A 12,500-nucleotide genomic window follows, 5' to 3' on the forward strand; every position below is an offset into this window, starting at 1 on the left:
GGTAGTATGTGTGGACATGCGTGTTCCACATATTCCCTCTCAAAATTTTTTTCTTCTGTAAAAACTAATTGGAAATTCTTATTTAGTGCTTCACAAATATCTTTCTCTTGTGTATAAGTGATTCCCTCGTCCGTGATGGATTGTATTATATCTTTTACTTTGGTTTTGCTTCTGATGTAGCTGTAAAACAGCTTTGGTTGATCACTACTTTTATTTATTATATCCTCCTCAAACTGTTTTTGGGCTTCCCTCCTTATTCTTGTATAGTCGTTTCTTGCCTGTTTGTAATTATTATACGCCCTTTCACTATTGTGTCTTCTGTATCTATTCCACAACAAATCTCTTCTTTCTTTAGATTTTTTACATTCTGTATTGAACCATTTCTGTATTTTCTCATCTGCTTCTTTGTGCTGTGGGATGTACTTCTGGACTCCTATTTCATAAAATTCACAAAATTTTTTATATACAGCATTTAAATCTTGTCCTCTAAGCTCATTTTCCCAATCCACTTCTAAGAAATACTTCTTTAGGTCTTGATAATTTCCCTTTTTATAGTTTAGTCTCTTTTTGTAACTGTCATTGCTGTTTACTATGTCATATGCTATCCTGAAGTTATAATTTAGTACTGCATGATCGCTTTTGCCGAGTGGAGGGTGATATATTAAATGGTCAATGTCATTTTCTTGCCTAGTAAATATTAGATCTAGCACTGAAGGTACATCAAGTCCTCTTTTTCTAGTGGTTTCCCTCACATGTTGCGTTAAGAAAAACTCTTGTACGAGATCCAGGAGCTTTTGGTCCCAACAGCTTTCTTGGCTATTTATATCTAGAGTATTCCAATTTATATTTGTATTGAAATCCCCAGTTAGTATAATTCTTTCCGATTTCTCTTCCATTTTATGTAGCAAGGATCTTATACTCTGAATTGTACTCTCTGCCAGGTCCTCATATTCGTCTCTTTCCCATGTGTTTGATCTGGGTGGCATATACAAATTGGCTACAATTACTTTACCTGCAGATGTGTCGATCTCTACTGCAATCAGTTCTACTTGTGATGGTATATCTAGGTTTATTTCCTTGACTTTTAGATTTTTCTTAGTTAATATTATAATTCCTCCTCCTTTTTTTAAATTTCTGTCTCTTCTCCATATATTGTATTCCTCTAAGTTTAGTATGTCATTGGATATCCTTGGTGTTAATTTTGTCTCAGTTAGGCATATTATTTGTGGTTCATTTTCTCTGACATAATCATTCATCTCTAGTAATTTAGATACCATTCCATCCACATTTGAGTACATCAACTTTATCATCTTGTTTATATACTTGTCATGACATGGTTCTACTAACTTCCTCCTTTTCTTCCATCCTGTTTGTGTACCACTTTCGTACCTGCAATCCTATTACTTTGTAAAAAAAAATTTCTTCTCGTCCTCTTCTGATCTTCCCTCATTTTTTGTTTTTGCTTCCTCCCTTTTCTCTTTCAGTAATTCCAGTTCCTCTTGTGTTAGACATCTTTTATCCATACATTTTTGAACTCCTCTTTTTCCATATGATTCTTTGCATTTTTTAGTATCTCTTCCACAGTGTTTACACTCTGGAAAGTCACCTTTAGAGGTCTTGTCTTACTTTTCTCGTATTTCCCTAACCTTTTGTGTTCCTCTATGTCTTTACTACAGATTTCCTCTGATACTTCTTTCAGTAAGCTCATTACATTTGCCATCTCCTTTTTGTCTCTAGTGATTTTGTTTTTAATTTCTTCCTCTTCTATACCAGTGATTACTATTGATTTATTTATTTCTACTGAATCTCTGACTAACTTTGGATTGTTTTGGATTATTCTTTTCACTTCCTTTTTAATGTTTTTTTCCTCCACCCTTGTTTCTAAGTCTTTCTTTACTTTCACCATTTCAGCATACGTGATTTCTACATCATTTTTGTAGCTTTGCACAGCTTCATTCACCTGTGTTATCTTCTCCTCAATATCACTGCTCTGGTCCATAAGACTGCTTGCTTGTCTAATTGTCTCTGTGTCATTTTTTAACTCTTCCATAACACTCTCGTGATTAACTACTGTACTTCCCATTTCACTCACTTTCTTCCTAAGGGTATTCAATTCCACTGTTAGTTCACTGATGGTTGTGTCTCTCTTATTGGCCTCCCTTCCCAGTTTTTCTATCTCTTCCTTTTGCAAGTGCATTTGCTTCTTTATTTCATCAATTTCATTTTTGAAAGCCATTTCTAGTTTGTGTACACGTTCAACCAGTCTATTGTGAGTCTCCACTTCAACCAGTTCTTGGTAGAAATCATCATTTTGCTTTTTACTTTTATCCCTTTTCTTTTCCAAATTTGTTTTACTGAAGTATGTATCCATTTTGTAATACTAAATGAACAGAGTGTGTACTTACAAAGCATGCACGCTTTCCCCGCTTTGTGTGTGTGTGTGTGTGTTTTGAATTGAGTCATCTGACTTGTGGAGCATAGTATGCGGGTTGGAATGTTGGTGACTGGGTGGGTGGATTGGTTAATGTAGGCTGGTTGTTTCACAGGCGGATTAGGTGGAGTGGGTGGATGAGTGGGAGGGAAAGGGTTGTTGGGCTGGTTAACTGGGGTGGAGTGGGGTTTGTGCATTAAGTGGGGTGGGTGGTGGGGCTACCTGTAGGACAAGGCAAGAGACGGGTTTGTGTCGTCTTACTTTTGAGACATACTGTATTGAGTAAGGTTGTGGGTATGTGCGTTGATGGGTGGGTGTGTAGGTGGATGGACGGGTTGTGGGAAAACAGGCCACTGGGATTAGGTGAACTGAGTTAATGTCCGAGTTGGGAAAATCTGTGCACAGGGGATATTATTCTGGAATCATGCTGAAGTAGGTATACAGTATATATCCAGTGGGTTACAACAGGTCCACCGAACAATACGTCTGTTGGTTAAGAGGTCTGTGTTTCAACTGCACGCATCAGTGGGTGATATAACCACGTCGGATAACAGGTTTATGGGGAAAATAGGTTTTGTGAAAAATATGTCCATGGGTATACGTCCATGTAGGAAACCTGCATCCATGGAGAGGTTCAAGGTCGACGGGGGAAATGGTCCGTGGGGAGAAAATACATCAATGGGGAAAATTAGTTCTTGGGAAAATAGGTTACGTAGAAAAGTAGGCGTCTTTGAAAAAAAAAAAAAAGTCATTAAGGAAAATAGGTCCATAAGGGATTGTGCTCCGAGTGGTGAACATGTCCATTGATAAAAATATTCATGGGGTGAAAATAGGTCCATAGGGGCATACACGTACTGTAAACACACATGGAGTTACTTACAATGAATGGGACCTAAAATATCCAACTTTTAACAGCGATCGGTGCCTGGAAATAGGCTTACCACTGCACACCTTGGACTACAGTAAACAACCATTAGCCAGACCTATTACCACTTCGTCATCCAGTCATTATATTTCATAAATTGCCTTCATTTAGTCATTTAGGCATAGAAAGCCAACCGAAACGAAAGGAAAAATCCCTGTTTAACTGTGTTGAGCACCTCATTTCTCCACCTCATTCCTCTAAAATTCACGGGCACATACTCTCTCTCTCTCTCTCTCTCTCTCTCTCTCTCTCTCTCTCTCTCTCTCTCCTGGTAACAAATGCATGCTTCGAACTTGTTCACTCTGTGTTCGCAGGTTCAAACCTACAGGAAGTCGTGGAGTGGAACCAAATATACATTTTTGTCACTTGCTTGGCTCTATACGAGAAACAAGTTATGAAATAATCAGTATGATATATTCGTGTTATCAGAGTCAAACCTTCAAAGTAAATATTACCATTATTTTATCCATTAGTACAAGCCCAAAGCTGAAGGAATATTTTTCGACAGAAATGCATCGAAGGCAACTTCTGTGCTCGTAAATGCGACGGTGCCACATCAACGGGTTGGCTGGACGAGGGTGCCTAAAAACTCCTGGCCGCAATAGTACCCCAGCGACTCCCATCACTGTATATCCAGCATCCCCCTCAAATGAAAGACTCGCAGTACTTAACATCTTTGAATCAATTTCGCCCAAAATACGGCTCAGATAAATTTCACATCATCCATTATAAATTATGTTAGGCCATTGCAGTAATACCAACGTCTCCATTTCGGGGCTGTAATGGAGACTAGTGAGACGAATGAGTAACAAAGGAGCCGCTATTTTTTTTTACAGCTCACAGCACTCATAGCAACGTCATATATCTAAACAGCATATTATCATTGTCTTCTCGCCAGGATTAAACATTGATGACAACTAACAAGACAACAGGAGTCCTCGCTGCAAGATTACCGTATTTAACAAGCTACCCTGCACATACCCACACACTGTTGCCGTTAGCCTTTTTAAATGATGTGTTGATAAAGGGATAGACTGTTCACTGGTACACGGTATGGTGCTGAAGTTGTGGTGGAAGTTATAAGATGACTATGCTTATGTAAGGAAGGCAAGAGTAATCTGTTCAGTAGAGGAGTTTCATTTTGTGTTTTTGAGAACTTGGGAGTGTGGAGAGTAGATCCTTTTGTCTTACTGAACCACCTTACCAACGGAAGAGAATATCTACTTTGTACTGTATCTGTAATTTGGTCTGTGTATTGACTCAGCACACTCATTATACTGACATCATTGACAGTGTTTTATTCCGTTAGTGATATTAAATATAAGATTCTTCATCCCGACATCCGCCACGAGAGAAGATATGATTGGACCTTCAAAGAAAGTAATTAAGGAACCCTGCCACAGGGGGTGGCCACAAACAAATCGCCTTCATGTTGCCCTGTCCCCCACCATTTCACTGCCCTCCCCCCGAGATTACACTCCCCCTCTCTCATCTACCTCTCCACTCCCTCCACCTCATCCTCGACCTCCCCTTCTCTCTCCTGCCCTCCACCTCACTCGCATGCACTCTCCGTATGGTCACGTAAGGAAATGATACAGGTGTGGGAGTATGCAGGTGTGTTTGATAGGTGTCCCAGGTATCGCTTATTGAGATGCTGGCTGAGTGTTACCTGTGCTTATCTTTCTCTTCTTTGTTTACCTGCCCTCTTTGTTTACCAGCCCTCTTTGTTTACCTGCCCTCTCTGTTTACCTGTCCTCTTTGTTTACCTGCCCTCATTGTTTTACCTGCCCTCAAGTTTTAACACTGAGATGTAGCACAAGATTAACACTGATATAACACGCGTTTTTACTCGGTATTGATTTAACTTGGTCTAAAAACGAAGAAATGCAGTAGATTAACACTAGAATATGATGCTAGTCACGAAGAAGTGCAATAGATTAACACTAGAATATGATGCTAGTCACGAAGAAGTGCAATAGATTAACACTAGAATATGATGCTAGTCACGAAGAAGTGCAATAGATTAACACTAGAATATGATGCTAGTCACGAAGAAGTGCAATAGATTAACACTAGAATATGATACTAGTCACGGAGAAGTGCAACAAATTAACACTAGAATATGATGCTAGTCACGAAGAAGTACAGTTGATTAACACTAGAATACGATACTAGTCACGAAGAAGTGCAGTATATTAACACGAATATGATACTAGTCACGAAGAAGTGCAGTTGGTTAACACGAAAATGATACTAGTCACGAAGACGTGCAGTAGATTAACACTAGAATATGATACTAGTCACGAAGAAGTGCAGTAGATGAACACTTGAATACGATACTAGTCACGAAGAAGTGCAGTAGATTAACACGAATATGATACTAGTCACGAAGAAGTGCAGTTGGTTAACACGAAAATGATGCTAGTCATGAAGAAGTGCAGTAGATTAACACTAGAATATGATACTAGTCACGAAGAAGTGCAGTAGATTAACACTTGAATACGATACTAGTCACGAAGAAGTGCAGTAGATGAACACGAATATGATACTAGTCACGAAGAAGTGCAGTTGGTTAAAACGAAAATGAAGAAGTGCAGTAGATTAACACTAGAATATGATACTAGTCACGAAGAAGTGCAATAGATCAACACTAGAATATGATACTAATCACGAAGAAGTGCAGTACATTAACACTAGAATATGATACTATAGTCGCGGCGCACGACTCTGAGGTTCGATTGTCATTATTGTACCCTGGCAACTTACCATACAAAAGTGCGACCGATTTATTATCATATGCACGAATCAGATTATTAAGCACGAATATATTATACACGAATATTATTATACACGAACATATACACGAATCACATGCGTCTCATATAATACACGAAATCAGACGTACGTTTGAATGGTAGGTTGCCAGGGCACGATAATAACCTCAGAGTCGCGCGCCGCGACTATAGTCACGAAGAAGTGCAGTTGGTTAACACGAATATGATACTAGTCACGAAGAAGTGCAGTTGGTTAACGCGAATATGATACTAGTCACGAAGAAGTGCAGTAGATTAACACTAGAATATGATACTAGTCACGAAGAAGTGCACTAAAATATGATACGAGTCAGGTGTCTGTACTCATTGTCACTATGCTCTACTCACATTAACGTGGCCTAAAACTGTCACCTCTTCATTTTGATTATTGAAATGTAACAAGAAATTAACACTATAAGATGCTAGTCACGAAGAAGTGCAATGGGAAGGACGTTGAGCCATAGCACTTTCTTCTGCCACTGAGCTGCATGAAGTTTATTTATCTATTGCCATCCTTCAGCACAAAGAAGCAGAAGTGATGATAAAGAAATGGTTTAATAAAGTAAAAAAAAAAAAATCAAAAGTAAAAGGAGACTTGTTGTGGAACAGATACAGAAGACACAATAGTGAGAGGGCGTATAACAACTATGAACAGGCAAGAAACGATTATACAAGAATAAGGAGGGAAACCCAAAGACAGTTTGAGGAAGACATCTTAAATAAAAATAGTGATCATCCTAAGCTTCTTCACAGCTACATCCGAAGCAAAACCAAAGTAATAGATAAAATACAGCCCATTACGGATAAAGGGATCATCTATACACAAGAGAAAGATGTTTAAGAAGCACTAAATAAGAATTTCCAATCAGTTTTTACAGAAAAAAAAAATTTTGAGGGGGATGATATGGAACATGCATGCCCACACATACTACCAGATATACAAATAGCAGAAAAAGCAATACAGGAGGAGCTAAGTAAATTAGACAGAGGAAAAGCAAATGGTCCTGATGAAATTTCATGTTGGGTACTACGAGAATGTGCAAAGGAGTTAAGTAAACCAATATATTTAATTTTCAGGAAATCCTTGAGTCAAGGTAAACTACCTGATATTTGGAAGAAAGCAAATATTGCTCCCTTATTCAAGAAAGGAAATAGACAAAATCCACTCAACTACCGACCAGTATCACTGACCGGTGTTGTAAGGCATTGGAAAAGCTCATTAGAAAAGTTTGGGTAAATCATCTAGAAAAACACAATACGATAACAGAAAGACAGTTTGTTTTTTGAAAGCGAAATTCATGTGTTACAAACCTATGAAGCCACTATGACAGACTTGCAGAAACATTACAGAAAAGAGAAGGATTTGTGGGCAGCATCTATTTAGAATTCAAGAAAGCATTTGACAGAGTACTGCACCAAAGACTTTTATGGAAACTGTACCATCAAGGAGGAATCCAAGGCAAACTGTGCTGTTGGACGCAAGATTTTCTCGGAAAAAGGGATATGAGAACAGTACCAAGGGGAAATTACTTATCATGGAGGGAAGTGACTAGTGGAGTTCCACAGTGTAACATTCGAAATGAAAGCAATCTAGATATGTTTGCTGATGATGCAAAAATACAAAGGAGAATTACTAACACAGACTCTTGTAAAGAGCTACAAGAAGAATTAAATAAACTTCATGAATGGAGTAATACATGGCAAATGGAATTCAATGTGGACAAGTGTCATGTAATCAAGTTTAGTAAAAGTGGAAAAAGACCTGATTGGGATTATAAGTTAGGAAATAAAACCCTTCACACATCAGAAAGAGAGAAGGACCTAGGTGTGATTGTCAATAACAGACTCTCCGGCTGACCACATCAGCGAGAAGGTACGGAACATGTATACACTGCTTGCCAAATATGAGAATAGCGTTTACATACATAAATGAAGACATGCTAAGAAGAATAATAACATCATTCATTAGACCAACCCTGGAATATGCATCAGTAGTCTGGAGCCCTCATCTCAAAAGAGGTGACATGATTATGCTATATAAATGCATATCAGGGAAGGAGAAAATAGACATAAATGATTACTTAACATATGGGCATGCATCAGCAACAGGACACTGCAAAAAAAAACTGCACGAAACGACAGGCGTTAAAGATGTAAGGAAATTCAGTTTCCCAGATAGGACAGTTGATCAGTGGAATGCACTGCCGAATGAAATAGTGTGTGCCAAAACAATTCATAAATGTAACGAGGTGTACAATATGATGAAAATGATTTAATACACAGGACTACGAGCTTGACTCATTCCTATAAGAATACACGCGCGCGCGCGCACACGCACACACACACACACACCGCTCGCTGGTGCAGTGGTAACGTTCCCGCTTGCCAACTGGTGGACGGGAGTTCGCGCCTCGCTCAGGTTGTGAAAAGTTTCACTGACGAAGTGGGTGGTTACTGTTCCCCTTGAGCAAGGGGACGGGTGTGTGCGTGTGTGAAGGTCACAGCCTTGCCCTTAGATCGGACTATATGAGCTCTCAGCTCCCTTCCGGGAGGGTAAAAGCTGACGATCACGACCATCAAGTGATCCTGACCGACCCGGTGAATTACACACACACACACACACAGGGATTCAATCTAGGCGGACGTGCGACACCGGCGCTCCGTACCGAATCATCACGGCCAGTGGCATTACCTAAATTAGTATCTTTGTATGAGTCAAGCTCTGTACCAGGTTGGACTAAATGATTGTTCATTATTAAAAGGAAAAAAATAATAAGTTTAAACAAAACTTGTTCAAACAGGAAATAGAACCAAGACGAAAGAATACGCTGAGTCATCTCTGAGGTTTGTTTAGACTACAACAACACGGAGATTGTAAGTACATGCTCTGCACTTTAAGTATTGCAAAATGGATGCATACTTTAGTAAAGCAAATTTGGAAAAGAAAAGGGATAAAGGTAAAAAGCAAAATGATAATTTCTACCAAGAACTGGTTGAAGTAGAGACTCACAATAGACTGGTCGAACGTGTAAACAAACTAGAAATGGCCTTCAAAAATGAAATTGATGAAATAAAGAAGCAGATGCACTTGCAAAAGGAAGAAATAGAAAAACTAGGAAGGGAGGCCAATAAGAAAGACACAACCATCAGTGAACTAACAGTGGAATTGAGTACACTTAGGAAGAAAATGAGTGAAATGGCAAGTACAGTAGTCAATCACGAGAGTGTTATGGAAGAGTTCAAAAATGACACAGAGACAATTAGGCAAGTTAGCAGTCTTATTGACCAGAGCAGTGATATTGAGGAGAAGATAACACAGGTGAATGAAGCTGTGCAAAGCTACAAAAATGATGTAGAAACCACGTATGCTGAAATGGTGAAAGTACAGAATGACTTAGAAACAAGGGTGGAGGAAAAAAGCATCAAAAAGGAGGTGAAAAGAATAATCCAAAACAATCCAAAGTTAGTCAGAGATTCAGTAGAGATAAACAAATCAATAGTAATCACTGGTATAGAAGAGGAAGAAGTTAAAAACAAGATCACAAGAGACAAAAAGGAGATGACAAATGTAATGAACTTACTGAAAGAAGTATCAGAGGAAATCTGTAGTAAAGACATAGAGGAACACAAAAGGTTAGGGAAATACGAAAAAGCAAGACAAGACCTCTAAAGGTGACTTTCCAGAGTGTAAACACTGTGGAAGAGATACTAAAAAATGCAAAGAATCTTATGGAAAAAGAGGAGTTCAAAAATGTATGGATAAAAAGATGCCTAACACAAGAGGAACTGGAATTACTGAAAGAGAAAAGGGAGGAAGCAAAAACAAAAAATGAGGGAAAATCAGAAGAGAAGAAGAAATTTTTTTACAAAGTAATAGGATTGCAGGTACGAAAGTGGTACACAAACAGGATGGAAGAAAAAGGAGGAAGGTAGTAGAACCATGTCATGACAAGTATATAAACAAGATGATAAAGTTGATGTACTCAAATGTGGATGGAATGGTATCTAAATTACTAGAGATTAATGATTATGTCAGAGGCAATGAACCACAAATAATAAGCCTAACTGAAACAAAATTAACACCAAGGATATCCAATGACATACTAAACTTAGAGGAATACAATATATGGAGAAGAGACAGAAATTTAAAAAAAGGAGAAGAAATTATAATATTAACTACGAAAAATCTAAAAGTCAAGGAAACAAAACTAGATATACCATCACAAGCAGAACTGATTGCAGTAGAGATCGACACATCTGAAGGTAAAGTAATTGTAGCTAATATGTACATGCCACCCAGATCAAACACATGGGAAAGAGACCAATATGAGGACCTGGCAGAGAGTACAATTCAGAATATAAGATCATTGCGACATAAAATGGAAGAGAAATCGGAAAGAATTATACTAACTGGGGATTTCAATACAAATATAAATTGGAATACTATAGATATAAATAGCCAAGAAAGCTGTTGGGACCAAAAGCGCCTGGATCTCGTACAAGAGTTTTTCTTAACGCAACATGTGAGGGAAACCACCAGAAAAAGAGGACTTGATGTACCTTCAGTGCTAGATCTAATATTTACTAGGCAAGAAAATGACATTGACAGTTTAATATATCACCCTCCACTCGGCAAAAGCGATCATGCAGTACTAAATTATAACTTCAGGATAGCACATGACATAGTAAACAGCAATGACAGTTACAAAAAGAGCCTAAACTATAAAAAGGGAAATTATCAAGACCTAAAGAAGTATTTCTTAGAAGTGGATTGGGAAAATGAGCTTAGAGGACAAGATTTAAATGCTGTATATAAAAAATTTTGTGAATTTTATGAAATAGGAGTCCAGAAGTACATCCCACAGCACAAAGAAGCAGATAAGAAAATACAGAAATGGTTCAGTACAGAATGTAAAAAATCAAAAGAAAGAAGAGATTTGTTGTGGAATAGATACAGAAGACACACTAGTGAAAGGGCGTATAATAATTACAAACAGACAAGAAACGACTATACAAGAATAAGGAGGGAAGCCCAAAAACAGTTTGAGGAGGATATAATAAATAAAAGTAGTGATCAACCAAAGCTGTTTTACAGCTATATCAGAAGCAAAACCAAAGTAAAAGATATAATACAATCCATTACGGACGAGGGAATCACTTATACACAAGAGAAAGATATTTATGAAGCACTAAATAAGAATTTCCAATTAGTTTTTACAGAAGAAAAAAATTTTGAGAGGGACTATGTGGAACACGCATGTCCGCACATACTACCAGATATACAAATAGCAGAAAAAGTAATACAGGAGGAGTTAAGTAGATTAGACAGAGGAAAAGCAAGTGGTCCTGATGAAATTTCATGTTGGGTATTACGAGAATGTGCAAAGGAGTTAAGTAAGCCATTATTTATAATTTTCAAGAAATCCTTGAGTCAAGGTAAACTACCTGATATTTGGAAAAAAGCAAATATTGTCCCCTTATTCAAGAAAGGAAATAGACAAAATCCATTCAACTACCGACCAGTATCACTGACCAGTGTTGTAAGCAAGGCATTAGAAAAACTTATAAGAAAAGCTTAGGTAAATCATCTAGAAGAACACAGTATGATAACAGAAAGACAGTTTGGTTTCAGAAAAGGAAAATCATGTGTTACTAATCTGTTGAGCTACTATGACAGAGTAACAAACACAATACAGGAAAGGGAAGGATGGGTGGACAGTATCTATTTAGATTTCAAGAAAGCTTTTGACACAGTACCACACCAAAGACTTTTATGGAAACTGTACCATCAAGGAGGAATTCGAGGCAAACTGTTTTGTTGGATGCAAGACTTTCTCATAAAAAAGAGAAATGAGGACAGTACTAAGAGGAAACTACTCATCATGGAAAGAAGTGACTAGTGGAGTACCACAGGGTTCAGTGCTGGCACCAGTCATGTTTTTAGTGTATATAAATGATATAAACAGTAACACTGGAAATGAGAGCTATCTGAAATGTTTGCAGATGATGCAAAAATACAAAGGAGAATTACTAGCACAGACTCTTGTAGGGAGCTACAAGAAGAATTAAATAAACTTCATGAATGGAGTAGTACATGGCAAATGGAATTCAATGTGGACAAGTGTCATGTAATCAAGTTTGGTAAAAGTGGAAAAAGACCTGATTGGGATTATAAGTTAGGAAATAAAACCCTATACACATCAGAAAGAGAGAAAGACCTAGGTGTGATTATCAATAACAGACTGTCTCCGGCTGACCACATCAGCGAGAAGGTACGGAACATATATACACTGCTTGCAAATATGAGAATAGCATTCACATACATAAATGA

Source organism: Coenobita brevimanus, chromosome 108 (assembly GCF_032717465.1).
Source record: "Coenobita brevimanus isolate Jiangsu-jjx chromosome 108, ASM3271746v2, whole genome shotgun sequence".
In the NCBI taxonomy this organism is placed as follows: Eukaryota; Metazoa; Arthropoda; class Malacostraca; order Decapoda; family Coenobitidae; genus Coenobita; species Coenobita brevimanus.